We start from the raw sequence: 7,557 nt of genomic DNA on the forward strand, positions 1-7,557 counted from the left end.
ACTGTGAAGATGGTGCAGAATTGGTCAACGTTTCATTCTGTTGTACATAGGTTCGCTCTAAGTCAGAGCTGACTGGAAGGCACCTAACAACAACATGAAGTCTGCAAGGCTGAAGAGGGGGCAGAGTTGGCTAGGCTAAATGGAGGAGGGCGTGGGCTGTTGGTTGGTCTGTGTCTGTGAGCTTCAGGTCTGTTCATTCTAACACCAGCGAGGGAGCTCTTCTCTATTCCCTTCATTCCAAACCTGGAGGGCAGATGAGCAGCAGCAGACAAATCTGATTTCTAAAACAGGTTTAAAGGGCTTCTCCCAGAGACCCTGAGCTCATTTCTTCTTTCCATCTCCAAAGTGCCTAGGCAGCAATTCGGATCTCAAACAGCCAGAGCAGAGGTGCAGCCAAGTTCTTTATTGCTCGAAATGAATGTGTTATGTGGGGATTCTTTGGCTCGAAGAATGGCTTAACGTCTTGATGTCGCACAGCATCCCAGCCTGCCTGGTGCTCAGGGGCAGGAGTGTTGCCTTGCTGCCTGTTTACCAAGAGGAAGGCTGGGGAAGCTGAGGTCAAGGAGAGATCACCTGCAGACTCTAGTCCTCCTGCTGGTCACTTCTGTTTATTGAGTGCTTTGCCAACCCAGAGAGAATAAGTCATTTGTCTGAGGTCACACAGCAGGAAGTGGTAGAGCTGAGATTTGCTCCTAGGCCTATCTGACTTCAAAGGCCCCTGCTCTTGACCACTAGGCAACACTGCCTCAGCCTACTGAGGCCCTGGACCCAGCCACTTGGGGGGTAATGCAGGCCCTTAGCCCCCAGTCCATACAGATGCCTTGTGGGATTTTAGCAGGACTGAGTCAGACATAAGGTACCTGGGTAGCACAAACAGTTTGCACTTGACTACTAATCTAAAGGTTTGTGGTTCAAACCTACCCAGTGGAGCCACAAAAGAAAGGCCTGGCCATCTGCTTCCATAAAGATTATAGCCAAGAAAACCCTATGGAGAAGTTCTACTCTGTAACACATGGGGTCTCCATGAGTCAGAATTAACTCAGTGACAATGGGTTTAACAGGAGCCAGAGACGGAAGAACTGACAGCCTGGGGCCGAGGGTCCTGGGTCCCTGACACTCAGTTTCCTCCAGCTCCCAGAAGCCAAGCAGAGATCTGGTGGCTTCCTACTTGGCTGAATTCCACTCCTGCCAAGGAGGAAGTAGGGGGTGGTATCATGGATTGAATTGTGTCCCCCAAAAAATGTGTGTATCAATTTGGCTAGGCCATGATTCTCAGTTTGTGTGGTTGTCCTCCATTTTGTCATTGTAATTTTACATTAAAGAGGATTAGGGTGGGATTGTAACACCATCTTTACCCAGGTCACATCCCTGATCCAATGTAAAGGGAGTTTCCCTAGGGTGTGGCCTGCACCACCTTTTACCTTACGAGAGATAAAAGGAAAGGGAAGCAAGCAGAGAATGGGGACCTCATACCATCAAGAAGGCAGTGCCGGGAGCACAGTGCATCCTTTGGATCGGGATCCCTGCACAGAGAAGCTCCTAGTTGGGGGGAACATTGATGAGAAGGCTGACAGAGAGAGAAAGCCTTCCCCTGAAGCTGACACCCTCAGTTTGGACTTTTAGCCTACTTTACTGTGAAGAAATAAATTTCTCTTTGTTAAAGCCATCCACTTGTGCTATTTCTGTTATAGCAGCACTAGATGACTAAGACAGGTGGTTTACCAATTTCTAGCTCTGGGCTTATCGCTTGAAACTCTGCAGTGCATGCAGAAGCCTATGAACCAAAGGAGAAAGAAAGATTAAAGAGGGAAAGGATTAAAATCTACGGGGCTCCCTGCTCCGCAGAGCCTCTCTCGGAAGCAGCTCTGCAATCTCTCTATTAGACAGCCTGCTAGCAGCCAGCTCTGGTGGTGAGGGGGCCTGAGGCCCCCACCCCAACCTTGAATCACTGAGGAGAATGCAGTATATTCAAGGCATGGAGGTGGGAAGGGGCAGGGTGGGTTTGGGGAGTAGAGAACCATAAGAAGCGGATTTCACTTGAATAAAAAGGAAGGTGAAAGTGTGGGGAAGATACATGGGGCTGCCTGCCACCAGCTCCACACTCCAGTGTGAGATAATCCAGAGCCCTGCCCACCCACATCCCTGCCCACCCAGCTCCCTGCCCACTTGCATTAGTTATCTTTGCTGCATAACACATTATGCAGCTTAAAATCATAATATGCATCTATTATCTCTCACAGTTTCTGTGGGTCAGGAATTCCGGAGACTCTGAGCTCAGGATCTCTCATGAGGTTTCAGTCAAGATGGTGGTCAGGGCTGCAGTCATCTGAAGGCTCGACTGAGGCTGAAGAATCTGCTTCCAAGCTGCCTCACTCTCATGATGCTGTTTTTGGAAGGAGGCCTTTGTTCCTCTCCACATGGACCTCCCCACATGGTGGCTGCCTTCCTTAAAAGAGAGAACAATGCAGAAGCCACCTTTTGTTTTTAAAAAAAAAAAAAAATATTATGAATTAGCTTTGGAAATCACATACTGTCATACAGCGTGGCTGTTATTGCTCCCAGCTTCCCCTACACTCCAGACAATCACTGCCGATAGCTGGCCTACCAGGGGTGCCTGGAGTGGCTGTGGCTGTTTCCAGAAGGCCAGCCCTGAGAGGTGGTCAGCCCCTAAAAGTTGTGACATCAATGTCCTCATGACCCTTTTCAGAAATTATGATGTGCACGACTTCAGTCTGGAAGGTGGATCCTCGCTGCACACCTGCTCCGAACCCTGCTCCCTCATCCCATGACCTTCACCCACCTGCATCTTCTCCTTGCTGCACCTTCCCACTGCTGCATTTTTTGTATCCAGAGATGACACTAACAGCAGTGATTGTTTGGAGCCAACCTTTATGGAGCCCTTGCTATGAGTGAGGTTGATACTCAAAGTGATAACTCCCGAGAGCCTTTCTATGGGGTAGATACCTCCCATTCTATAGATAAGGAATCTGAGGCACAGAAAGGGTAAATAATTTGCCTGAGGCCACACAGTTCATAACTGACAGAGCTAGGATTTGAACTCTAGTGATCTGCCTCCAGACCCCTGGGTGGTACAAATGGTTTGTGCTCGACTACTAACGTAAAGGTTGGGGCTTGAACCCACCCAGCGGCACCATGGAAGAAAGGCCTGGTGATCTGCTTCTGTAAAGATTATAGCTAAGGAAACCGTATGGAGCCGTTCTACTCTGTCATACATGGGATTGCCGTGAGTCAGAATCAACTCTATGGAAATGGGGTTTTTTTTTTTTTTAAATCTATCTCAAGAGTCCACTCTGCTAACCTTATTTATTTGCCTCTGTGATGTGAGACTAAATTCTTTTTCTGTGAAGAAGCCACAGCACATCAACCAGGGCATGGGGTTCAGAGTACAGCACGAAACATGAAAATTAGACACCTGGGGGATGTGAGGCCTCCTTGTTCTCTGAGCATATTCAGAAAATGGGGTCTTTCCCTGCTGCATCGGGGCTGAGGCTGGCAGCCTGGCCAAAGGGCTGTGGTCTTTTCTTGAGGTCTCTGCTCCTCTAAGAACTCCTGCCAGCCTTGACTCCCCAACTCCCGCCTCCCTGAACTTACACTGTGCTGCTGGCAGGGGCAGGGTGAGCCGCAGAGCAGCCTTTCCTCTTTGAAGGGGAGGTGTTAAAATGATCCACCTTGGAGGCTCGCTCTCTGCTTCAAAGGCATACAAGGGCTCTGAGGATGACCAGCTCTAACAACGACATGAAAGAGAGTTTATCAATACGGTAGTACCTGGAGCTCAGTAACTCATAAACCTTTCATTAGTTTTACATCGATGACGGCTCAAGTTCTAGGAAGGAGATTTAGGCTGGAAGACAGATGTCTCTATAAATCATCATCTCTGAAAATTAGGGGAATGGAGGGAGCCTTTTATAGGATTTCCCAGCAGCTCATTCGGGAGCTTTGCTTTCTTGCTCCTGGTCTGAGCTGATGCCAGCTTCTGGCCGAGCCTAGGTCTTCGGGAAGAAGTCACAGTTGGAGGCTCAGAGAAAAGGGCTGCTAAGCGTGTCTCTAAGGGACTTGAAAGGGCACCAGACTGCTCTCCTGTCTCCTGAGGCACCTCCAAGCCTGGAGGCCTCAAATATGGCCTGATGTGGGTCATCTTGTAATCTACAGAGGGCTTAAGGGAAACAGCTTTCTGGAAGGTGTTTCTATGACAGAAAGAAACCGAAGCAGCAGGAGAACCAACAGAGTGGGGTTTTTAAGTTCTGGCTTTCACCAGAAACAAGAAAATAAGAGGGGAGCTTTTTGCTTGCTAAGGAGAAAAATAATGACAGTACTTAGAACACTGCCTGCCTCGTAGTCACATATTAGTATGCATTAGCTATAATTTTGAACATTTCTTATGTGCCATGCATTTTATTAATGATTTGTCTTTATATTATTATCATCATTACTCCTCCCGCCTTTTACAGATAAGAAAACTGAGGCCTAGGGAGGTTGAGGGAGTCCCTGGGCCACATAAACGGTTAGGCACTAGACAACGAGTTGAAAGGTTCGCGGTTTGAACCCACCCAGAGGTGCCTCAGAAGATAAGCCTGGTGATCTGCTTCTGAAAGGTTGCAGCCTTGAAAACTCTGTGGAGCAGTTCTACTCTGCACACATGGGGTTGCCATGGTCAGAATTGGCTCGACAGCAACTAACAACAACAACAACAGGGAGGTTAAGTAAATTGCCTAAGTTCACACAGCTAGAAAGTGGCAGGGCTCAAACCTGAACCCAGATCTCTTGTCTCCCATGCTACACTGAGCCCTTCATCCTCTTTTTGGCTTGACTTTGACTTTGCCACCTTTTCCTCTCTGAGTCTCAGTTTCTTTACCTCTAAGCTAGAGAATCAACTTCAATCCTCCCTCCCCACCTCAAAATGAAGTGGGAGATGCACCAGCCAGGAAGGACAAAGCTTGGCACTCTTGGGGACACTAAGCCTCCTGGAGAGGCAGAACCCTGTCCGTTTCAGGACAATGTTGCATCTTTGCTCTCCTGCAGTCTTCACAATGTCTCATACGTAGACTTGCTGAATGCTGTGTATTCCCATTTTACAGATGTGGAAATTCACCCTTTGCCCCCTGAGTTTCAGTCACACAGCTAATAAATGGCGGAGGCAGGTTGAAGCTGGGTCTGCGCTTACACCATGGTGTCAGACCAATAGACAGTTTAGGCAGCACAAGATGGGCTCTCCAGAAGGTGGGTCAGGAGGTCAGGTTGAATGAATGAGTGAATGAATGAGCAAACATTCAAGACAGCCTTGGGGAGGAAAAGAGGAATCATTTAAAGTCTGCAAGGCCGGGGGAGGGGCAGAGCTGGGTGGGATAAATGGAGGGGAGTATGGGCTGTTAGTTGGTCTATGTGATCTTCAGCTCCGCTCACTCTAACACCAATGAGGGAGCTATTCTCTCCAACTGCCCAGGAGCTCCGCTAGGTCAGGGGACAAGGTTTCACACGGGAAGCCCCATGCCTGCGTGCCCTTGTCACACCAGTATCCTGCTGCCCCCTTTCTTCTGGACAGGGGTCCTCTCAGCTAGTCCCTTCTTTGCTCTGCAGCCCCAGCCTCAGTTATCCCTCCCCCCATTCTTCCCCAGCAGACAGCAGAGAAGGATTGGCAGTGAGCAGAGCTGGTGATTTGGCAGACAGGGCCTTGGGACTCAGTGACGTTCGCCCAGAGCTGGCAGGCTCCCCGACAAATCAAAGACTTCTTCATTTCTTTCCCTCTCCCCTCCTCTGGCCCCTGGAAGATGAGCCAGTGAGTGAGCAAGCGAGCCAGAGGTGAGCTGCTGCAGTCTCTGCTGCGTGCTAGCTGTGCAACGAGAAGGCTCCTAGCAAGCAGCATCCCAGGAGGACTTTTACTCAGGAACAATATGCATGAGGATTTATTTCCTCATTGCTGGGCTTCCAGCAGAAGTGGAGGCATGTCTCTGGTTGGCTCTGGCAGGAAGCGAATCCAGCTCAAAGGTTTCAGGGAAGCAGCTGAAGATTCAGGTTCAATTACCACTCAGTGAGCACCTACTCTGCGCACAGTCCTTTGCCCACAGCTCTGGCACTTAACCTCCCTCTTAACCTTCATAAGTATCCTCTGAGTTTGGGATTATTATTCCCATTTTACAGATGAGGAGAGTGACTTATTCAAGGGTTGTTGTTGTTGTTAGCTGCTGTGGAGTCAGCCCCTGGCTCGTGGTGACCCTTCCCACAGCGGACTGAAACGCTGCCCACTCCATCATGTGCCATCCCCATGATCAGTGGCAGGTGGGACTGTTGTGATCCATATAGTTTTCATTCGCTGATTTTTGGAAGTAGATCACTAGGCTTTTTATCTTAGTCCATCTTAGTCCGGAAGCTCTACTGAAACCAGTTCAACATTGTAGCAACATACAAGCCTCCACTGACGGACTGGCAGTGGCTGTGCATGTGGTGCATTGGCTGGAAATTGATCCCAGGTCTCCTGCATGGAAGGTGAGAATTCTACCTCTGAACCACCGATGCCCTGTTATTCAAGGGTTGTTGTTGTTAGGTGCTGTCGAGTCAGTTCCAATTCATAGCTCAACAGAAGGAAACACTGCCTGGTCCTGCGCCATCCTCACAATCGTTGCTATGCTTGAGCCCATTGTTGCAGCCACTGTATCAATCCATCTTGTTGAGGGTCTTCCTCTTTTTCACTGATCGTCTACTTTACCAAGCATGATGTCCTTTTCCAGGGATTGGTCCCTCCTGATAACATGTCCAAAGTATGTGAGATGCTTCTAAGGAGTGTTCTGGCTGTACTTCTTCCAAGACAGATTTATTTGTTCTTCTGGCAGTCCACGGTAGTGTTCTTCACCAGCACCATAATTCAAAGGCATCAATTCTTCTTCGGTCTTTCTTATTCATTGTCCAGCTTTCACATGCATATGAGGCAACTGAAAATAGCATGGCTTGGGTCAGTCACACTTTAGTCCTCAAAGTGACATTTTTGCTTTTTGACACTTAAAGAGATCTCCCCCCCCCCTTTTTAAATTGTGCTTTAGGTGAATGTTTACAGAGCAAATTAGTTTCTCATTAAACAATTAATACACAAATTGCTTTGTGATATTGATTGCCAAGTCGTTTGATTTCTTAGTTTCTGCTTCCATGGGTGTTGATTGTGGATCCAAGTGAAATGAAATTCTTCAAGGGTACACAATAATAACACCACAAGCTGACGTTTACTGCCTTCATTTATTTGCCACGTGCTAGATATTACTCAAAGAGCTTTACACATATTAAATCATTTAATTCTCGTAACAACCCTATGATGTAGATCCTCATCCCCATCTTGTAGGTGAGGAAACTGAGGCCCAGTAGGGTTAAGTAACTGCCCCAAAGTCACAGGAGCTGTAAGTGATGGAGATGGGATCCAACTCCAGGCCATCTGGCTCCAGAGGCTAAGTGGTAGAGCTAGAAGTCTGGTCTAGTTTTTCCGACTTCCAACCTAGTTCCTGTGAACCGCAGTGTTATTTGTGGCTTGAAGTGCTTCATGCTTATGGGGGGTTA

Source organism: Trichechus manatus, unplaced genomic scaffold, assembly GCF_000243295.1.
Source record: "Trichechus manatus latirostris isolate Lorelei unplaced genomic scaffold, TriManLat1.0 scaffold00133, whole genome shotgun sequence".
Taxonomy (NCBI): Eukaryota; Metazoa; Chordata; class Mammalia; order Sirenia; family Trichechidae; genus Trichechus; species Trichechus manatus.